This window comes from Magnolia sinica, chromosome 13 (assembly GCF_029962835.1).
Source record: "Magnolia sinica isolate HGM2019 chromosome 13, MsV1, whole genome shotgun sequence".
In the NCBI taxonomy this organism is placed as follows: Eukaryota; Viridiplantae; Streptophyta; class Magnoliopsida; order Magnoliales; family Magnoliaceae; genus Magnolia; species Magnolia sinica.
Genome location: NC_080585.1, coordinates 32,742,298 through 32,766,436, shown reverse-complemented (window position 1 = coordinate 32,766,436; position 24,139 = coordinate 32,742,298). Strand labels below are relative to the sequence as shown.

At 38.1% G+C, this 24,139-nt stretch overlaps 2 long non-coding RNA genes across 9 annotated transcripts; both read right to left on the bottom strand.

Annotated features, from left to right (window-relative positions):
- Positions 1–13,168: 13,168 nt before the first annotated feature.
- On the bottom strand, positions 13,169–16,550 carry LOC131223482 (uncharacterized). Of its 8 annotated transcripts, none has more exons than XR_009160480.1 (6): positions 16,490–16,548; positions 16,187–16,330; positions 15,834–15,926; positions 15,285–15,389; positions 14,484–14,550; positions 13,169–13,490 (listed from the first exon to the last, which is right to left on the bottom strand). It is a non-coding gene; the product is annotated as an uncharacterized LOC131223482 (long non-coding RNA). The 8 variants fall into 8 exon arrangements; XR_009160481.1 differs by having other exon boundaries at positions 13,169–13,449; XR_009160477.1 differs by lacking the exon at positions 13,169–13,490 and adding an exon at positions 13,700–13,924.
- A 1,474-nt stretch (positions 16,551–18,024) lies between these two features.
- LOC131223485 (uncharacterized) lies at positions 18,025–20,888 on the bottom strand. The gene is made up of 3 exons (XR_009160490.1): positions 20,164–20,888; positions 19,269–19,378; positions 18,025–18,611 (listed from the first exon to the last, which is right to left on the bottom strand). It is a non-coding gene; the product is annotated as an uncharacterized LOC131223485 (long non-coding RNA).
- Positions 20,889–24,139: the final 3,251 nt, after the last annotated feature.

The window sequence follows — 24,139 nt, the reverse complement described above, 5'->3', positions numbered from 1 at the left end:
ATCCTCATCAACTTCACAAAGGAGCTCATTTCGTCTCAAGCCACAGAACCAAGAGATCCATGATGAATCATCTCCCTCAGAACAGCTAAGTTCTGTCTCTTCGTTGCCTGTCTTTGAGAGGTCTTTAAAATAAAAATAACCCAGTTCAGAAATTAGGATTCAGAGAAATAAAATAATGCAAAGATATAAGAAAAGATATACCCAGAACAAGTTGTTAGGAGAAAAGGCCTTTTATTTGAGACAAGCAAATGCATTGCAATGAATTTGAGACCATCCAAGTGCTAAAGCAAGCTTCAACAGTAACCAAGTGTTTCAAATAAATGTAGTTTTTTCATATTAAGATTGGGAACAAGTTGTGACTAGAGAATTGTGGAAAAAGAATAGCTCCCTCAAACGCCACGACCCCGCGTTCCAGGTGAATCTGTTTTTGGGAAATATATTGCATGCAAAAGAGATTGACCTTATCATATTTCATAATCTATCATCCAAAAAACAAAAAGCATGTCATTCTAGTTCAAAAACAGAAATTTCATCCTATCTACATGTCATGTTCGTTGCCAAGATATATATATTCATCTGTTGTGTTGTAGCTCACCCTATAGTTGCAAAAAAATCATCTACCATTTTTTCCTGCTTCATAATCTCACAATTCCTACAAACTTTGGGCTTCAAAATGGTTATTTACTACTAGTTTCTGCATCCACTCCCACAACCACTTCCTACTATTTTTAGCAGCTAAGGTTCAGCTTGAGTGATTAAGATATCCATCAGTTATATGTATACAAGAGGAACTATCCACATTCGCTGAAAAATCCTACAGATTGGTGGCTAGGATCTCTCAATCTTGGGAGATTTTTTTTTAGTTTGGTGCATCCATGGTGCACCATCCACAACACAACAGATCGATGATTTGGATTAGTGAACCATGTCCCCACTTATACAAACCGAAAACCTGATTACACTGCATTAACTTTGGGTCGGGGATCAAATATTTTCTCAACATTCTATCAGCTATTTTGGACTGCTTAGGTTCAGTTGTGTATTAGACCCAACTCCCTAAATCCCTAAATCCCCACATCCCTAAATCCCCAAATCCCTAAATCCATAAATCTCCAAATTCCTAAATCCCCAAATCGTTTCAATTGGTATTGAGATTGAGAGAGATTGAGAGAGAGAGAGAGAGAGATACCTCACTGCATATTCAAGTTCGCGGTTTGTCTTTTGACCTCAATCCCATCCAGATGGATCGGTTGACGTCGTATCTCCACCTTCTCCTTCTTCTTCTCCTTCTTACAGCAAAAGGGGGTTTTGAAAACCCTAGCGAGAGAGACAGAGAGGGAAATGGGGCTGAGAGATAGAGAGAGGCTGAGGGAGCGCAAGAGATCGACAGAGGGCTGAGTGTGAGAGAGAGAGAGAGAGAGAGGGCGGAGAGGGCGAGGGACGGTGAGTCGCGTGTGGGCGAGAGAGAGAGAGGGGGGGCATTTGCTTTTGTGAAATTGGGTGCGCGGGAGAGGTGCGCGGGAGGTGCGCGGATGAGATTTGAGGGGTGATTTATTTTAGGACTTGTGGGGCCCACCGTTGTGTACATTAATTATCCACTCCGTTCATTCATTTTAACGAATCATTTTTAGGGTTTATTCAAACAATGAGTCGCATCTACGATTTAGGTGGACCACACCACATATTAACGATGTAACTTTATTTTTCATTCTTTCTCATGGTGTGGTCCACTTAGACTTTTGATCTTTCTAATTATTGGGCTCATGTACTGAAATGATATTTCAAAATTTATGGACCTATTAGATAAAATAAATATATTGCAATGGGCCCCATGGAGCCCCTTAAGCATAGTCAAGTTCCTCTGGGGAGCTGGGTTTTAGCTACAGATTAAGTATGTTTTAGCTACGGATTAAATCCGCAGCTAATTAGCTACGGATTAAAGCCGTAGCTACAGAGCTACATAGTCCATAGCGTTTGCTCATTTTTTTGGTAGTGATTCCTTTAAATAAGGGAAGTTTCTCATAGTCAAGCATGTAGCGATTTGTCAATAATGAGTAGCTTTTTCCCAAGGTGGCCAGTCAAATGCATTCGTAATGCTTGTAGAAATCCATCATATGTAGTAGATTTTCAAGTACTCGGCATTACATGGGTGAGGCAATAACTGTCCATCCATATCTTCATGCAAGACATGTTCCAGCAATTCATGCAAGCGCAAGTTACCGCAGCCAACAACCAAGTTGGTCCAGTTCAACAACAACAACAATCAGTTCACAGGCTCTTTCCAACCTCTAGTTCAAATCAAGCTCAGCTGTCGGACTCCGCACAAGACTACCGACACCAGCCAGCACAGCCCTCAACCAATGGGCACTTCTTTTAATACCTTCCCATAGCCGAGAGTCAATCTCAAAATAATCCCGCAACCGGGATTCCCATTCAATTTCAGAACAACATCGCAACTGGGGCTTCTAATTAGTTTCCAGCCAATCTCGCAACTAGGGTCTCAAATCAGTTTCAAACTGATCTTGGAAACAGGATCTCTAGTCAATTTTAGGACAGCTCCCCAGCAGAGGCTTCCAACCAATTTACAGCTCAATTTCGAACCGATCCTACAAACATGATCTCTAGTCAATTTCTAATTCAGTTTCAAACCAATCCCTCAATCGGGACTCTCGATCACTTTCCAGTGTAATTTCAAACTGATCTTATAAATAGGATCCCCAGTTAATTTCAGAACAGTCTCGCAGCTGAGGCCTCCAATCAATTTCCAATTCGATTTCAAATTGATACTAAAATAAGGGTCTCAAATCAATTTCCAGCACATCCCACAACAGAGATTTCAAATCAATTTCAAGTAGTAGCTTCCCTGACCGGAAGTCCTGAACCAGCACTGACGAATGCCCACAACGGGGGTTAGTGTTAAGTCCAGTTTAACCTGCGAAACGTGATGAATACACAATAAGGGGGTCACTTTCCAGCATCTCGACCTCCCCCCAACCAGGAGTGTTATTCAATTTCAGTTCCCCACACACGAGAACACGGTTACATTTCAACCAGATCCCCTTAACGGGAGCCATAGGTTCAAAGAAATTGATCACTATGCTGAATAAGCAGAATGGGCCTTGCCATAAGAGGTGTTAGTCTCTCAAACGAGCTGCACAAAGATGGAGAAGTTATGGGAGCAACTCCAAACCATGCAAAATCAAGTTCAAAGTCAACAAGTGGTCGATCTCCTCTCAACAAAATTTAGGGACCTGTGTCCCTTCTCAGATGCGTGGGTATCTCATAACTTCGAGGTACCCAACTTCAAAAGATACAATGGCAGCGAATGTCCTACGACACATCTCAAGGCATTCTGTGAAGAATTGATTGTAGAGGCAGGAAACGAAGGAGCGCTTATCCACCTATTCCCGAAAATCTCTGAAGGGTGATGCTTTAGAATGGAACACTTCCTTGGATTGTCACCAGATTAAGACCTGGGAACCACTATCATAGGCATTTGTCGACATGTTTGCCTACAACCTCAACATGGCTTCCAAAAGAGCAGATTTGGTAACCTTGAGGCAAAAAGGCAATAAAACGTTATCAACATATGTAAGATGATGGTGAATGATGGCCGCCGGGATGCGCACTCCAATTAATGACGAGGAACAAATCTATATGATCATTCATTCAACAAATCTGAGCATTTCTAGATATCTGATCTCGCATCCCTATGTGAACTTCGCTCAACTCATATGTATTAGAAAGTGACTGGAAGCAGGAGTACGCCCAGGAACATTCTCCTCGTGGCTTCATCAGGCCATTCAAGTTAACTAGAACAAGGTGAAAGGAAGACCCATAGGAAACAGGAACGAAAACAGTAACGGTGTTGCCAATCACCCTGCAAAAACCAACATCATTGTCATAGCTCAAGGCACCCATAATGCACCTCAACAAGGGCGCCAGCAGTACCTGGCAACACCGTCCTCAATATTAACAATAGAGATATTAACTATCACATCCGCCGTGGCAAAATCCTCAACCGTAACCTCTGCAACAACAACAGCAACAGCAACAACTCAGGAGAAATATTCAGTACCCTCATCAGAATAGTGAGTTAAGGAGATTCACTCCACTCGCTCACACAAACATACAGCCAAATCATGGCAATGTTAGTCTAAAAACAACTCCTCACTCCTCTGCAACCCATACCACATACAAATCCTCTGCCAATGAACTACAATGAGAATGAGTAATGCGAATTCCACTATGGCCAATGTCACTTGACAGAAAGATACTTCTCCTTGCGGCATGCAATCCAAGATCTCATCGATAGTTGAAAGATATCTATGTCAACCCTTCGGACTAGACTAACGACTCCCACAAATATCCTTCAGAATCCTCTCTCACGGCATCCATTAGACCATAGCTCATCACAAGGTCCAGCTATCAACTTCCTGGAAAAGGAAAGCATTGATCATTTCTTCGCTCCTCTACGGTCTATCCACACTATATTAAGAGACTACATAAATGTAATACCCCAAAAAATTTTGATTCTCGAGAATCGAAAGTCCTCGAGCCTTACCATGAGATTCAATGGGATATATACGGGTGTATAGTCCTTTAGATGAATAGACAAACAACACCTTATCCATAAGGATTTAGATATAAGCTCTTTTGTAAAAACTGTTTGGAAAAGTGCATATAACCATGTAGAACCACCGGATTTCACAAAACTCTTAGATCAATAATAATTATGAAAATACCACTAACCTAGACCCCTGAGTGCTAGATCACATGGTTCCCACCATCCGCTTAATATGAAATTCTACGCCATGCCTATATATCACAAAGTATCCGTACATGTTGGATTTCAACCCCTGGATCATTGTAAAAATAGTCCAATGGATAGATCATCCATTAACCATTGATTTGAGGCCCACCTAATCTATGGATATGCCTCAAACTTGGGCCCAACTCGATAAACTAGATAGAGAAACAAATGGACGGTGAGATTCCCCAGGAGGACACCTCTGTGGGCCCCACCATGATGCACACACAACGTCAGGGGTGTACCTGCGCTGTACCAGACCGGGAAAGCGATCAAAGTGGGTCTGACCCGCAAGAAAAGAAAACGGACTCTTCGTCCGTTTTTCCCGCCGTAGTGATTTCAAACGAAAACCTGCGGGTATCGTCCCTGGGCCACCAAATCGATCTTGATGATCGATCAGATCTGTCCATCTGAATGGAACGAGACCGCCGACCAAAACCCAATGAAACCGCGCAAGAATTGGATTAGGGATCATCGCCACCATTCAGGCGCTCGGATCACCAAAGCGAGTTTGACTCAATGGGCCACACCGAAACACCTCTTTCTAGAACAAAATCATATGCTGGAAACAGTGAATGGTGCAGATTTCTCGCAGACTCGAGATCGTGGACCCCATCGTTTTCGCCAGAAGACCGTCCGCAGCGAAACGCGGACGACGTGAGACATGCGAAAACAGGGCCCGCTGCGACAAGTTCGATAATCAGAGCATGGACTTAAAGCCTGATCCGCACCGTCCAGAGTGCTGGGAAGGGAATTTTGACCCTTCCCACGTCGAGCAAACAACCAGTGTGATTCAGAACCAGTCCAAGATTGCCTGCTAACGCGATGCGTGACTGCGTAACAACAAGTTCCGCACGCGGCTGCATAACAGATCCGCATCTGGATTTGCGTAGAAGAGTCTAGAGACTCTCTCCACCTATAAAGGGCCTTCATCCGACCAAGGACGAGGGAAAGAGAAGTAAGGAAAGACGTGAGAGAGAGAGAGAAATCGATCCTCCAGCAGCAAAACAGGGACAGGGAGAGGAAAGGAAAAGAAAGAGAAGGAAAGAAAGCAGCCTAGGTTTCTTCAACAAGAGGGAATTTCAGTTGAGACATTCCGAATCCACTCCATCACACAGTTCAAATTCAAATACTTCTTTGTTTTCTTGTTTTCCTTTCATCCCTTTCTTGCTTTTCTGTTTCCTTTCTAAATCCCTATTCACAGGGTTGCCATCACGACCAACCAAGTTTACACAGTGATTGGGATGGACCTAAACCCATCAAAATAGGGCCACTACACAGCCTGCCAAATCCAATGTCTTTAAACATATTTAATCTAATTAGAATATAAATCTAAAAACAGGAATAAAACCAAGTTAAGACTTACCATAAGGAACACCGCCGAAGGATAAAAAGGGCAAAGGTGAGGGTTTTATCTTTTAAGCTTACACTAATTTAAGTTATTATATTTATCCTGTCTTTCCATGCTTTTAAAGATGCGAATTATCCTGCCTTTTCATACCTTTAATGATATGAATTATCTTGCTTTTCTATATCTTTAATGATGTGAATCATCTGCCGCTCATGTTTATATTTTTCTGGGAATCATCCTATCAATTGATTCAGTTATTATCATTACAATTATTGGCCCTGCGGGGAATATGACATCATGTCAATTATAAGAAATTTATCTGAATTTATGTGAGGCCATGGATACAAGCCTTATCCTATCTTATCAAATTTATTAAGTTGGCCCTGTCACTCATAGCTTTATTTGAGTTGGCCCTTGTCACTTTTCTTGTTATTATATTGTCCATTGCCACTTTTGTTGAGTTGACTATTGTCACTCTTCTCTTTACTATACTGGCCTTGTGCCATCTATCTTTATGGCTTGGGCTTGTGTCTTACTATTCCAGAACCTCCATAATTCAATTGATATTCTTTATGATTCAAATTCAGTTATATTCGTTATGATTCAGCTTATATTCTCTATAAGTGCAAGTGATGTGTAAGATGTATCACGACTAATGATTCAAATATTCTACCATGGATGTAATAATTCAAATATTCTATCATGGACGTAATGCGCTCTGGGTGGAGACCCTCTCGGGGCACGTAAGTCCTTGAGCATTCGGGTAATGGTGCATAAATCGATGTGTATAATTTGCAAATGTAGTGTCACATCACTCCAGGATTGGATGTCGTAAATAGTAGCTCCATGAACAAATCGTGTCACGTAATTCACCCAGCTCATGTGTTGTGCGCTCTGAGGAGTTCTCGTAAATTCATGGTAGTGTTGGTCACACCAGCAAATATCCGTATAGTGAGAGTGTGGGTCGAGCCAATTATCTATAAATCGTATTCCACATTGTGCTGATCACTATGTATGATGAGCCCCACACACTTTGCTAGGCATGCATCTCATGTAAGTTGTTTGCGCATGCTGATACCCTCGTGTTAGTGGAGCATGGGACGTATCAGACCCCTACTTTACTTTTATGAATCTCTTGAATTACTGTTAATTTTAAAGGATAACTGTCATTATGAGTAGGGCATTAACACTCTCCCAACTGTACAGATGATGTAGGTGACAAACAAATTAAAGAACCAGAGGATCACGTGCTGCATAGATTAGAAAATAGGACTTAGTTTTTATTTACATTTCCGATGCTACTCGACTTTATATTAATCTCCCATTGTGAGAGCCTTTGACAATTTGTTTAATTACTTCTGGAATAAGAAAAACAGTTAATTTTATTTTTATGACTGATTTCCATCACAAGTGTAAACGGATGTGATATTGATGGGAGAAGTCTCAAGGCAGGTCCTCAAGACATTTTCACTTTGCGTTATTAACATACGAATTTATCGGGCACGAGTATAAACTCGGGCCGTGAAAATCCGAGATGTTACACTAAATGCACCACTGGTCTTGCAAGGGGCACCCCAAACCCTCTCCCAGCAACTGAGCTGATCACTCCTTATCAACCATGGGAACCGATGGTATTGGAAAGCACACCCTCCGACTTCAAGCCAATTATCCTACAAGGGGCACCCCCAAGTTACGAGTCAGTCATCTTAGAAGAGGCACACTCAGCATAGGAGCCAATCATCTTACAAGGAACAGTACAAGCAATCACTGACAGGCCAGTAAAGGCACCTTTTCGCGTGCCACATTAGCTAGCACATGACAGGAGGACCCCCCCGTCAAGCACCAATAGTGGAGAGAATACCCTTCTTCATCCCTGGCAGCCTCTGACCACCAAAGTTCTTTGAGGGAGAAGATTATTCAAGAGCTACATGGATGTGGCGTTGGTAGACACCTTGGGCAAGACAAGACACGAACTCTTGTTGATGACCGATATTATTGGTTGCAATTGGTACATGATGTGGGTAAAGAAGTGCAGTGTTGTAATGTTTGTCAAACCTCTAAGGGGAAATCTTAGAATACGGGCCTTTACACCCTCTTGCATTTGCCGGACGGCCCTTGGGAGGACTTATATATGGACGATCCTACTTGGTCTCCCACGAACACAGTGCAATATGGATTCGGTGTTCGTGGTAGTCGATCATTTCTAAAGATGTCACACTGTATCTCATATAAGAAGACTCTCAATGCAACACATGTTGCGAATCTATTCTTTAAAGAGGTAATGCGGCTACACAGGGTTCCCAAGATCATTACTTCTGACCGTGACACGAAGTTTATTAGCCATTTTTTGGCGGACTTTGTGGAATTGATTTGGTACACAACTTCAGTTCAATAGTGCCTACCACCCACAGACCGATAGGCAAACTGAAGTTATGAATCGAACATTGGAAAACCTCCTTCAGTAGATTTCAGGTGACAAAATGAAGCAATGAGATTTAACCTTATCTCAAGTAGAGTTTGCTTTCAACAATATGGTAAACCGCTCGACAGGGAAGTACTTGTTCCAAATTGTTTATGGTGAGTGCCCCAACACACGCTTGATTTGGTCCCTTTGCCCAAGTTCCCGGGCATGAACATTACAGAAGAATATATGACAAACCGAATCGTGAGCATTCATACGAATGTGCAAGCCACGTTGCATACCTTGAATAACAAGTACAAGGAGCAAGCCAACAAACATCAACGATAAAAGATATTCAAGGTAGGCGACCATGTTATGATCCATCTATGCAAGTAGAGATTTCCAATCGGAAGTTACAACAAGTTGAAGAAAAAGAAGATTGGACCGGTACTGATCCTCCGAAAGATTAACGACAATGCTTATGTTGTTGATCCTCCGGATGACACAGAGATCTCGTATACTTTCAAAATCATATACTTGACCGAGTATCATGAAATGAAGAAGGACGAGAACTCGAGGACGAATTCTTTTAAAGTAGGGGGATTTATGTAGAGTGGCTCGCAGACACTTTCATGGCCAAGATGGACTAGAGAAGACCCGATCGAAGGCAGAAGTGATCAAGGACCATTTGAACCTCAAAACAATCATATCTTGCAAACTAGAATGAGTTTTTCGACATATCGTATATGATTTTGGGGTAGGAGAAGCTACTTTTAGCCAACCAAATATTGGGTTGTCCATGCCGAATTTGCAAGATTCTATCAAATCGACGATCAAAAGTCCTTTTTATTTCTATTTTTACTATAAATAGTAAGTTTTAATTTGATCATAACTCTTGATCCTTTGAGTTTTAGGAGATGTGCCCAACATGAAAAGGGCTTAGAAAAATTAGGAGAATAGTGTGGTTAGCCAAATTACACAGTTATTATTTTTTGCCGTAGGAATTATGACCATCTATACATAGTAAGTCACATTTTTAGAGAGTTTGAGTTGGAGTTTGATTCTAAAATTTCATACTAAGTTTGATTTCAATATGTAAAGAATTGTAATTTTTTTGAATCATCAATTAATTTATTTTGAATTATTAGAAAATATTTATGTTTTCATCCCTCATATATTTGAGGAATCTCTACGAAGAGTCTAAAGAAATTATTTAGATTTAGAGTAGTTATCCCTAAGGAAGATTGTGATCAACCTCATCACGTCCTTCCCTGCGTCACCTTCGTACACTAAAATAATATGAAAAAAACGGATGAACAAATGGATGATCAAATGGATGAACAGAATGGATATAGAATACCTGCATCTAGGCCCCACAGTTGGGACCACACCTTCTTCGATTAGTCCCCGTGGCCCGCACCTAATCCGCTCCCAGCCTTTTTGACTTAAATGGGGATGACCTTGACTTGAGAGGGGACAGGTAGTGCATTACTTAGTTGTAAAGGAAGCAATAATGCAATAAAAGAGGCCCACGCGTACAAACTAAAAATAACTCAATTAACATGCTCTTTTTGACTTAAATGGGGACGACCTTGACTTGAGAGGGGACAGGTAGTGCATTTCTTAGTTGTAAAGGAAGGCAATAATGCAACAAAAGAGGCCCACACGTACAAACTATAAAGGACTCAATTATATGCTCTTTTTGACTTAAATGGGAACGACCTTGACTTGAGAGGACACAGGTAGCACATTTCCTAGCCGTAAAGGAAGGCAATAATGCAATAAAAGAGTCCCACACGTACAAACTGAAGAGGACTCAGTTATCATGCTTAAGACGCTAAAGGTCTGTGGGTTTCACCATGTAGCATATGTAAAATCTATTCCGTCCATCTGGTGAGAAATGTTATTTTCACCGTAGATACAAAAGTCAACCTAATTTAAATCTCATATGAGCCACACCAACGGGACCAATGTAAAACTGCGTCCACGATCAGTACTAATTTCACACGGTGTGGCGTGCATGAGCTTTTTTAATCAGGCTAGGCTCTGTATATTTATCTTCATCCTGGTGTGTTACACGTGATTAACTTGTTTGACTAAAGTATACACCATACTGGCCCCACTCTCAATCTTATGGTTCAGCATCCCATCGTCTGTCCCACCTAAGCTGTAGGTCTAGCTGATTTTTTACTCCAAGATTTCAGATCAAGGATAAACCCTACTGAACGGATTGGATTTTACATAAACAATATGGTAGACCCTACAGATTTCTGCATTTTACGCACCCCCTAACATATATAGTGTTGTCGAACATTACGGTCCAACTGAACGCACCGGTAAGTGGATGCATTTCGTTGGATCCCTGACTGTGGGGCCCACTGTGATGCATGTGTCTTACATCCACGTTGTCCATCCGTTTTGAAATCTCATTTTAAAACATGGTCCAAAAAATGAAGCTGATCAGAAAATATTAACCATCCAATTAATAGCCATCAAATGGGATTAGCAAAATGTTGTTCTTGGCGTAATTGTTTGGGTTATACTCCATCCAGGATTGCATTTAGTAACTTGGGTGGTCTGAATTGTGATACAACTATGTCATGCACCGGAGCCGATTAGGTGAGACCCCGCATCCACCAAGGCGAGCGGACCCCTGACTGTGGGGCTCACAGTGATGGTTGTGCCTTAAATCCACACCGTCCAAATATTTTGAAAGCTCAGCATGATCCAAAAAAATGAAGCCGACTCAAATCTTATGTGGACAACACCACAGGAAACAGTTTTGATTGAATCCCCACCATTAAAAACTTCACGGACTCCAAGGGAATGTTTGTTTGCCATCCAACGTGTTGATAAGGTCACAAACACCTGGATGAATAGACCACATGAGTATCTTGATCCAAAGCTTTTATGGCTCACAAGAAGTTTTTATTGGTCCACTTGGGATTAAAATGAGCTTTCAATAGGGATGGATAGTGTGGATGCAGTCAGATTCATCCTAGTGGACCTCAAAGTCAGATCCGGGGTCTCACCTAATCCGCTCCCCTTGTTCGCACGGTTGAAGAATCACCACTCTTGAAATCTGGACTGCACTATGGCCTGGCGTGTCTGGCGTAGGCATAGGGAGCCCTGACTTTCCTAGCTTCAGTACTATTTCTGCCGAACATGCATAAGATCCAACTTGTCCAGGTGCGCCTCAAAATTTTCACCATGAGCCTAGAAATCAGTACAATTCAAGACATAAGTGATGTAATGCCAGTGAAAAAAATTTAATTTGAATTTGAAAGAGATTTCATATCTCATTTCTCCCTTTTATCCAAACATAATTCCTAACTTTTTGTCTAATCTTAAGCTCATATCTTATCTATATTGTTAATGCCTCTCCCTTTTATATCTCTAACTCTCTCTCCATATCTCTCACCCTCCCAACCAGCCTTTTCTTTGAAGGAAGTTGTCGTGATAGGAGTTTTATTCAAACTCAAATATTAACCCGAAAACGTCCTATATACAATTGAGAAAGAGAGAGTTCGTAGGAAAGTAATGTCAGGTTGGTACCATTATAATTTTAATAATCTTAATATAATATGTGGCTAGAAGAGTGCGATCACTGTTTTAATATCAATGATATCGGCCAATATGTCGTGTATCCCACCTATATGATATGAAATGCACAAGTAATGGGATATATTCCACATTTTTTATTCGGTGTGCATTTTCAATTTTCGTTCATTTTTTCTGTAAATCATGTTAAGTCGTCAAATTATTACAAATCCATAATTTTTCATGTTTTGCATGAAAAATCATTAATTGGGAGTTTCGATTTTGAGATTTGCAGGAGACAGGCTGAGTTGTGAAAAAAAAAAATTTAAAAATTAAAAAATTTTAATTTCTCACAAATCGGTTGCAATGTTTGTGTCCAAACATAAAATCAAACACGTATATAACCTAATCTAGTAATTCTTTTTTTATTTTTGAATGTATTACTTGTGTTTCCACACTTCTTACAATTTTAAATTATATAAATAAACTTCGAATATATTTGCATCAATTTAGTTACACATTGCATATATTGTTAAAAAACAGGGCAACACCAACGGCTAAAAACCATCGGCATTGACCTTCCCTGATGGCTTTTAGACGTCGGAAGGGTTGTCGGGAATGGGGGTAGATTCGTCCGACGCATAATTCACTTCTGAACTCGTGTTCGATAGCCCCACTGTAGTGATGTTAATTGTAGTTACATCCATAAGGGATTTAAATCGTCGGCATTTTCAACGGCTAAAACCATTGGCATTTTCGACTGTTAAGTCACGTTTTCGACGGTAATAATCGTCGGTGTTTCCGACAGCTAATTCCAACAGACAAAGACGTCAGCATATCCGGCGGCCAAAACCATCAATGTTTCTCATTAAATTAAAAACAAAAATGAAAATGAATTGGCTAACCAATGAACACATCCAAAACTAGCTTAATGCCCATTTCAATAACATGTTCTTCAAAGCCCCAAACCAACCAACCAACCTATTTGAGAAAGTTTACACAGAAGAAAAGGAAGAAATCAAAATCAAATCTACCAATCAAATCTCAAACATATAAAAATTGTATTTCCATAAAAAATTAATTGTATATATGATACCCAACTCCATATAAAAGCAATCTTAGGAAGACCGTTGATACAATACTTAAATTTATGCTAAATATCATTGGGTTTGGTTAAATTGCAACAATCAGTTCCTCAAAATTGTGAAATTCCTCCGAACATGGATGTCGAAAAATCAGCTCCGATCTCATTAGTAACTGATAAGGTGCTTGTAATTGGAACTAAACACAGCCCACAGCTTCGAAGATCTTGTTTCCATCCATCTAAGCATTCAATTTATCGAAATTCTGCATAACACACTATAAATCTCACTTCTTGAGATAAATCACTACACAAAAGAAAAGGAAGAAATCAAAATCAGATCTACCATTCAAATCCCAAACATATAAAATTTGTATTTCCATCAAAAATTGATTGTATATATGATATCCAATCCATGGTTGCCACCTGGCCATGAAGGATCATTACAACTCCATCTAAAAAGCAATCTTATGAAGAATGTTAATACAATAATTAAATCTATGCTAATGAAAAACATATATCCCAAATCTCACAACTCATATGAGCTAAATCTTTCAAAATATAAGCTAATTCTCACTTTTTTTGTGAATATAATAATTACATTCAAACTAACGTATAAACCAAAGTTTGATCAAGAAATAAACTTTGGATAGTTTGGATTAAACTGCTTGAAATGATTAATATAGTTGAATCTTAAGCTTCAAAACTAGCCAGCAAACCTCTGAGTTCTCAATGAATTACCTGAAATAAGATTTAGATTGTCTCTAAAAAAATCAAATACCAAAAATAAAATAAAAAATCTGTTATTAATATAGATCTTAATCTAAAACTATTTGTAGAAACAATCAAGAGTTGATCTAAAAACAAGGGATGTGTACAAATGATAGGGTACTATAATACTTGCAATCTACAACTCAGCACATCAAGACAAAAGCAGATGGGAAATAAAAATGCAATCAATCAACACTTACCACAAAGTATCATCGAAATCTGGAATGAATGTAGCCTGTCATGCCAATCTCACTGGGAATGAATGTAGAAAGTTCATTGCAAGTTATTCAACTACTCTTGGAATCGAAATAGCCATTATGTTAGGATCAGTTGTTGCTTGCTAAAGAGTTCTAACAAATCAAGAAGACATCAATATTTATGAATTCCAACCTCATCATTTTCAAAAAAAAAAAAAAAAACAAATTTAATGGCTTGAATAATTTGTACAACATGAAAATAAATGACAGCTTTCTATAGAAAACCGAAGTACAATAAAAATAATGAAAGAAGGTTGTAAACGTTTGCTTACTCAATGGTAGTGTAACTTCAGAGTTTTAGTAGTTCAGTATGGCAGACATTTTTAATTAGTCCTTGAGCTGACGTAAGTTCATAAAAATGAACCAATCATTAGTTAGTTAACACAACACAACCATTAAAAAGGAAAAAGAAAAAATATGGAAAGCAGGTTTGATTGTAAAAGTGCCATTGGGTGATTTCATTATCATGCTCAGGATTATTTTGGCATGCCAAATGAAGATTTTCATACATAGGCTTCCAGTTCTAGCAATAGTCCATCAATTCACACAGCAGGCATTCAACAATATAATATGTACATAACCCCTTTTGTTCGACACATCACAATTTGAAGGGTTTAACCAGCTAGAGGCTACCGGATAGAGGTTCCTTGACCTTTCAAGCTACATCTTGCAACCCACAGACCATATTTGCTGGCATCGCCACATCTATCATCTTCGGGTATGGTAAATTCAAATATGCAAAACAACGCATCTTACATGAACAAGAATACATTAACTTCATCAAGTTTTTCTAGAGGTTCAACTAAAATGTAATTTACTCTTCTCAAACTTCACCTAAAAGTTAAACACGATGTAACTGATGGAATTTACTCTTATCAAAGTGGTTAATCTCCATTTGAAAATATATTTATTTAATTGAAATTTTGAGGAAAATGATTGGTTCAAATGACTATCTGGCAACCTTCTTTGTAAAAATAAAAAAAAATAAAAAATAAAAAAAAAATAATCATATATCTAACCAAAAAAAAAGGAAAACATAACAAAGAATAAACTGAAATGTGTCTGAACTTAACTGAATTACATGCATGATGCATGTACAATTTCAGAGTACAAGTGCATGTACCGTCAGAGTCTGCTAGAATAACAAAGAACCACCCAACCTTTTAAACCCCTTGAGCCTGAACATCATGTCAAACAAATCATCACCATGGCAACCAAGTACAATATTTCATAATTGAAATACAATTCATTGGATTTTCGTTTCTACTCAAATAAACTTAACGTAATGAGATAATTTCAATCACAAAGTGCAAATTTCATATCTTTTGAAAAACACTTGCAGTATAAGTATCACAAAAAGAAAACAAAATCTACAGATTCCTGTAAATCTGTTGAAAAACAGAACATTTCAAAATAGACCAAGTAGGTCTGACCAGTTGGACTGAACCACCAACAAAATCTGGTTAATTACATGAAAACCAAATGGGACCTAAAGATTTTGTTAATTATTAACTATCAGAACACAGGAAACCAAACAACCGAGAATTTCAAAACAAATGAATGATTTATCCAAAACATTTGGAAGTCCACTCCCGGAAATCAAGAAGCTTTACAACACTCACCTCTGGTACAAATAAAGCACTTTTAGGGCCAGTAGCATTTTGAATAGTGGTGCGGATGTCTTCATCAGTTGAGTCATCACATGGATCCACTTCCTGAAAGAGGTTCCAAATTACATGAGGCTAGGACTAGTAGCAATGTAAAAGTCGGACAAATTGTCCCTAGCATGCCACATTACCATACAAATGCAAAGATAAGAAAGAGAGTTCAATAACAGTTACCAGCAGAGAAAACTTTGTTACACTAGATTGACAATGAAACTATATATTAACACAAGTAGCCACAAATTCAACATGGTTACAATAGTAAAGCAGGGCAGTAGAAAGGAACATTTTATATAAATTTGAATGATTACTTGGAGATAAGATCATAAAGTAGTGTGATGCAAACTTCCAAACTCTTCACAAAGATTGATTGAAAAATATAGTGAATTTGTGCTCCACCAGAAAGCTTTGATGTTGGCATTTCCTCGTTTTCCCCTCCACCATCAAAGAAAAAGCTGTCAAAAACAGACTATGTAATGAGTTCCCATCTGAGCATTCAACCTATGATGCAAATAACTGGTATGAAATGATAACAAATCGCCTTCAGTTTTATGTGTTTAAGTAGATCTTTAGCAAATGCCATACATTGCACTTTAAAGAAGATTAGTGCTAACCCCAGAAAGGTTGAGTACAAAATGGGCAGAACTTCACTCCATCCTTTAAAGAATATCTGCAACATGTGGTCAGGTCTACAATTTAGAAGGAAAAAAACAAACCACACATATAAGACATGTAACTTAGAGATTGACACGTACTGTTCTCAAAAGTAGACATGAGGAGTCACGAGAAAAAATGAAAAAAAAAAATTATATATATATATATATATATATATATATATATATATGATCAAGTGTAAAACACATTATTTCAAAGAATAACTTTAAAGAACTTTTTTCATTGACACGTGTAAAACTAATAATATGCCCACAAATAACATAAGAATGATAAAGATAATTAAAGATCTACATGGATCAAATTATTCTATCCATATGATTAGAGAACGGCTGAAAACAAGATGGCCACATTTTTGGAGGATCAATAACTTTAAGGTTGCATTGCATGTCGTCAAAATAAGTGCAATGACACGTGCACCCTGCTTGCTTAAATATTTTTGCGTCCTGCTTTTGGTTTCTTTGGCAACAGGTACATGCCATACCATCTCTTTTCAGGAAAATTATATTTAAGAACTATGTTATATATATATGAGGAGAGTGTGTCATGTCAACTTATGTTCCATGCTTTTCATCACCTTCTTCTCCACTTCTTAAACTCAATAGGCCTACTGCTCCTGTCCTTGTGGGTGTCACAACCATTCTTCAAGAAGGCAAGTAAATAATTTCTAACCACCATATTGATGTAGAATGTGTCACAGATACGTTCCCAGCATGGTTGAGGCAAAAGAAGATGGACCGTGAATTGACCATAACTTTTGATCCGGGTATCGTTATGGGGCATGCAACCTATCGATCTTTACTGAAACGAGCCATCCGAGGTGAACCGACCCACAAAGTGGGTCGCATCTGTCCGTTTCGTCAGAAAACGTGCGATTTCAGCTCAAAAACGAATTTTTAGAAAAAATTTACTATTTTTAGTAATTCCGATTTTTTAAATATTTTTAGAGTTTTAGATTTTCTTTCCTTTTAGAAATAACTTTTAGTTATACTAGGACTCTTCTAGAGAAAGTTTATTTGCAATTTTTATTTTTAGAAATTAGGCCTTAGAAGAGTTTTATTAGAATTAGGATTTTTATTAGAGTTAGAATTTTGCTATTTTTGGTAATTACGAATTTTAGTTTTTTTTTTTCTATATTAATGGTGTGAGGAGACACATTAGACAATTATCAATGATCAATTAATCAATTTCGAATTTCTTAGAATTTCTTTCTATTTTCTACTTTCTTTCCTCGTGGATTCGAGAAGTCTCTGTGAGGAGTCCAGAGAAGCTCCATGGATTCGGAGTAGTTATCCTCATCACGTTCATCCTTGCGTCACATATGTGTAATGAAGGCCACTTCTCTACTATTCAATGAGTGTCATGGTCCTCTACGTGCAGCCCCAAAATGCTTTTTCTACTACTGCACCCCACGCATGACTTGATGTTACCAATGTGTAAGGGGAGGCTGGGGCACAATGAGAGGAGTTTCCATATCAACCAATTCTATAAGAAATGACCTCTTCCTTAGTCGAATCCCCACGATCTCTCTCTAGTAGTTTGATCTTTCAAGCCTGAAACTGCTTCAAAAATGATTCAGCATAATGCAGAAGACATATCTAGAGTCGTACTTTTCAGGTTCTTCAAACTAGCCACATGCAGCAGCAAGAAATATGAAAATTCTAAATCTGAAACTTACGACAGCAGGCAATTAAAAATGAGAAGAAAATGGACTGCTGGAGAATGCCAGGTAGCCTAAAATAGTGGAAAATGGACTACTAGAGATAAATTCATGTGGAGAAATTTCATATGGGTTCCAACTGCAGTGTATGACCCAAATAGTCCAAGCCTACAAACACAATTTTGAATGGACTTATCAATGCTAGCACAATCAGCTTTTCATATGAGAAAATGGAAGGTAGCCTTCAAAACAAAACAAAACAAAACAAAACCAAAAAAAACAAACATTGATGAGGAATTTTACAGATTTCATTACACAATTTAACAGTTTTCATGCAATTTCCACAGAAACTTGCCTGATCAACGTCCTCACAAACAACAAGTTCCTCATGACCATATGGATACCTGTGAAGCACAAACATAACATCTATTACTCGGTACGCAAGAAAGAACAGATCAACTGAATTCAATTGTAATAATTTTATTCAACAAAATTGGAAGGACCAAAGTAGTGCCAGCCCTCTGCCGTTCATAACCCATGGGCCAGCCCTAACTAACAATTCAGATCGTTTCAAGTCCAACTCAATAGACATGTGGTTCCAAATGTGGGTTTGAGATAATTATGAAATGAAATGATTCTGCCTATTTCATTGTTTCATATATATCTAATTGAGTTATAATGATTCAATTCAAATGAGCATCCAAATGTACAACTTAAGAGCAAACTCAAAAATCAGATCATTAACAACATGAGAAGACAGTGGTAGCAATCTCTGCATAACATACACAACTCAAAAATCAGATCATTAACAACATGAGAAGATAAAAGGTGTAAGGTTGGATTTTACAGGTTTCAGCTTCCAATATGCATGCTTTTTGGAGTATGGTCTATTCATGGTGGGGACCAACCAAGGTATTAAAAAACGGTTATGTAATGGTAATGGTTCGGGCCATCGGCCAATTGTGCAATATAATGATGAATAAGTATGATGGAATCAGCCAATTGTGCATTCAAATATGCTTTATCATAATTATTGAAAACCAATTTCAAACAAGATATACCATTCAACACAGTGCTTGTGGACATGCAGGGCATTAGAGTGGATTGCTTAATCTGCTTGATATGCCTCAATTGTTGTCCTGTTGGAATAATGCAACATCGATCCAGAAGCCTGGAAAACCAAACAGCGATTGAACAGTGAGATTGAGTCAAATAAGATATGTAGATCAAATGTCATGTGATTTTTTTTTTTTTTTTTGAGTCAATAAATAAACAAATGTAAGGTGAACTATGAACACATTGTACACAACAAACATGTTATTAATAATCACTTGTAAATAAGCACATTTGCAAAAGATTCAGTTTAATCCAAATTCATAATCAGAGACGCCAATACACATTTTGTGGAATTATCAAGATCTGAATCCACTAGTGTGAGGACCAATACACATTTTTATGGTGTGGCCCACCTAATGGTTGGATTGGCCTGATTTTTAGTTTGCATGATCAAAATAGTAGGATGGTCCTTGAAAGAGATGAAAATCTCTAATGCATAATGACTTCATGTTAACAGTACTTATGTATTAGAGATCAAATTCTCTAATACATTATTAGTGTTAATAAAATGAGATGAAATCATTTTTAGGTGTCTGCCAAACAGGACCTGAAGAATTTATCAGTTGAGTTCTTTGCTATTTCTATTCCAGACCAAATGAATTTCACCGAGAACAATTTCATCTTGGACCTTAATATCTTCAAGTCTAACATCTTATAATTATTCGGCATACAAATACATGATTAGAAAGAACTCTCAAGAAAAGGCTAAATGTGTGTGTGTGTGTGTGTGTGTGTGTGTGTGTGTGTGTGTAAAGGGCAGACGGAATTCAAAGAACATATAGACAGAACCAGGTATAAAGAACATGGAAAAGGTAGGTTATATTCTTTTGTTTTACTAACCTTCATGAAGAGTCATAGACTGCAAGTCCAGAACAAGTCCTTTATGTGGCAAATTATTGGGAGTTGAATTTTCTATACCTTTCAACCAATTCAAATATGTATAAGAACTAAGCCTCTGAACATGGCAAAGTACATATTGTCACTTATTGGCAAATGCATAGAAGCTGAATGTAATCATGGTCTTGGAACATACATCTTTGGAACCCCATATACTAAACTACAGAAGGCTACAAAAGAAAACAAATGGAGAAATGCTCGAGTGGGCTATACATATGGGAACCTTCCCTGTAGATAGCTGCAATCGGACACGGGGTATTGATAAGATTAATCTTGACCTTTTGTTCTATCGAATGTACTTTTCATAAGCCACTTTCAGAAAATCAAACAGACTGGATAACATCAGCCCTTTTAATATAAATGTCCACTTTCCAACCCATGGATCAGATGATTACCACCACCTAACGAAAGCAATTGTTTCGAAACCACAAGAAAAACTCAAGCTGAATATGACACCACCAATTGATTATTGAAATTGATAATTTGACCTACTTTTTATTATAAATGAACATGGCCATTCATTTTTTATGCTACAAATAGGATGGTAAGAACCTTTTACGATGAATGGATTTTTCAAGATGGCCAATGAAGAGTAATGTGTGCATATGCATTGCAAATTTATATAGGAATTTGATGTAGAGCAGGTCGCGGACATTTTGGTGGCCAAGATGGATCAGAAAAGGCCCGGTCGACGACAGAAGTGATCTAGACCAACGGACCTTAGATCGGGCGTAAAATGTATGATTTTGGGGTAGAACGAGCTACTTTACCCAACCAACCCCGCTATGCTGGGTTATGCAAACCGAATTTGCGAAATACCCCTGGATGACGGTCGTTTCCTTATTTTAATTTCGTTTTTACTATAAATAGTAAGTTTTAGTTTGATTATAAGTCTTCATCCATTGGGCTTTAGGAGTTGCACCCAACGTGAAAAGAGCTTAGAAAAATTAGGAGAATAGCTTGGTGAAGCCAAATAGGACACTTACTATTTTTGGCCGAAAACCTTGCGCGCTAGTAGACATCACGACCATCTATAAATAGAAAGTTTACTATTTATAGTAAGTGGCGAATTCTAGGAGTTTTAGTCGTAGTTTGCTTCTGATTTCTCTCCCATTGCTTGGTATCCCTATTTAAAGGGTTGTGAACTCGTTTATTTGATTAATTAATCAATTTCGAATTTTATAGAATTTATTTTTTATTTTGTTTGCTTTCTTTCTCGTGGATTCGAGAAGCCTCTGTGAGGAGTCTAGAGAAGTTCCGTGGATTCGGAACAGTTATCCTCTTGAGGGAGACAGTGCTCGACCTCATCACGTTCATCCCTGCGTCAGAATTATAGCAATTACACATCCATAATCTGAAAAAAGGAAAAAGCAGGTACCTTCCAGAGTTCTGTATTATATATGGCTCTACTTTATCATTTGTTCATGTGTACTGTATTATATATGGCCCTACCATAGTCTGAAGTCCTTTGGAAATATCATGTTGAATATGTGAAGAAATAAGCTTTCTCAAATTAAGTTGAGAACGGACTAGGTAAAGCACTTTTGTGCATTCAATTTGAAAAGGATCTGCAGAAAGATGCCGCTGTTCCACCCCATTTTCCTGTTCAACCTATTTTCCTGTTCAACAACAAACACAAGACCTTGATAAGAGTCACAAGTTTCAAACAAACATTCCACCAGGGAAAAGAATTAAAAAGGAACAAAACGTACTAATAGAGACAAGAATATCTCAAGTTTAATTAGATCAAAATCAATCTCACACCAAAGGCTTGGAAGTTTCTTGGATACACATGGTTGCAAGTAACTTCTCAAGCAAACTCACACTTAGATTTTTCATAGATGTTGGCATGTTGCAAATATCAATGTAAAAGAAAATAAATTTGGTTGACAAAATGGGTTCAATGAAGATCCCAAATCAATCAATCTAAATTCTGAGAACGGATACAAAATAAATTGAAATTTTGGGAAGAACCACATGAATCTTGTATGGATGAAGAGATGGTGAGAAGAAACTTCACTTATGGGAAGAAACTGAAGAAACTTAATTATAAAGGAGTTTATAAGTGAAAAAGGGCTGGTCTAAACATGAAAGCCATTTTAGCCAACATGTAGGATTGTGCAAGAACATAGTTTGCTTCCCATAGCACAGTGGCGGCAACTATATGTCCAACTCAGAGTTAACCTTCAAGATCAATGGTCCTTAGATAAAGTGAAGGGTAAGAAGAAGAGTGTAAACAGATAGACATAGTTACTTTAATTTTTGTATCCTAGGGTATGTGAATAGTAAGAAAATCAGTTCAATGTATAGATTGAACTGAATGCATGATCTGTAGGATAAAGGATAGGTATACATATATAACCCCAATTTAAACTTTTTTAGGAGCAAAAGAAATAACTAAAATCTAAATGTTTAATTCTGCCAAGTAGCAATTGCACCGGCTGGTCCCAAACTTGGGTAAATGAGCGTTGATGTCAGCTCAGCGGCTGTCGTCAAACTTCTGCATCGAAAAAATTCCAAACGATGACCCAAAATGGTATCCGAAGTTTCATACCCCAGCCAAAGGTGCATCTAAAATCTGATCCAAACAGAAGAGTCCTTCCCCCAAATCAACAAAGCAGATCAAAACAAAGAAAGAATCAAAACAACAAAAACCCACCAGACATTGAACTAGACAAGACGATTAGCTTTCAGAATTCTCCCAATTTTCCAATTATCATAAGTCAGCCTTCCGATGCTTAATATAGATAGCAGAAAGAAAAATAAAGCAAAAGATTCTTCCAGCTCGGGCATTCATCAAGTTCATGAATTGGTATATAAAAGGTACATAAAATAATAATTAAAAAGATCAAAGTAGAGAGGATTTGAAACACGGGTCAGTAACTCACCTAAGGAAGACTGCAAAACTAGAAAAATGGTGGTATATTCCAAACAGACCCAAATTGAACATAGAACCAAAAGAGTAAGCTCTGCTCTAGTTGCAGAAGCACGAAATAGAAAAAGAGTGAGTAGATTAACTTTACACCAATAAAGCCTCTGCTTCCTACACTATAACTGAATTAAAAAATAAAAATAAAAACCAGGACTAGAGGTCCATATTGACAGGAGTTCCTGTGCAATTTCCACATTAATGTGGGACTAAATCTAGAAACAACTGAACACAACATACCTTTCCCTCAAAAACAAAAGGAACCATTTGAGGTGAGGGATTTGGAGCAAGGATTTGCGAATCCATGGATTTAAAATCCCCCATGTTTGTTTTTTGGTTGGGGATTTGCCAAATTCAAACATCCATAAACCCATGGATATGAGGCAAATCCAAATCCGAAAAACCCATGGAATCCGAATTGTTTCTTTTTTCTCTACTCAATTGCAACCTAGAAACACAGATGACAAAAATGAAAAAAGCAATAAAAATCAAAATATCCCTACATTAAAGACTACAAGAAACAAATATGGAGGACAACTAGGGCTTGCGGCCGGCAATGAATCTAAGAAAGATACAAAATCCGATCGATCCATTACACGACAAAAGAAGAGAAAAGGAGTGATCCAAGCAGCTGACGATCAATTCAATATGTGGAAATCGGTCTAGGGCTTTTGAGAAGAAACCCTAAGATATGTTGAAGAGAGATGGATTTTGGGAGCAAAGAGATCGGGTATGGAGGGTTTTTCCAATTTTGGGGACGTTAGGATCTCTATTTATTTATTTTATTTTTTTTGGGGGGGGTGGGGAGAGAGGGATGCGGTTTGGTTTTGGGGGAAACCCTAAAGAGATGTTGGGGAGAGAGATTTTGGGAGTGGAAAGATCACGCGTGAACGAGAGTTTTTTCAATTTTGGGGTGTTAGGGTTTCCCTAATTTTAGGGGGGAAGGACACGGTTTGGCTTATGACACTGCCACGAGCCAGGTGGCTAGTG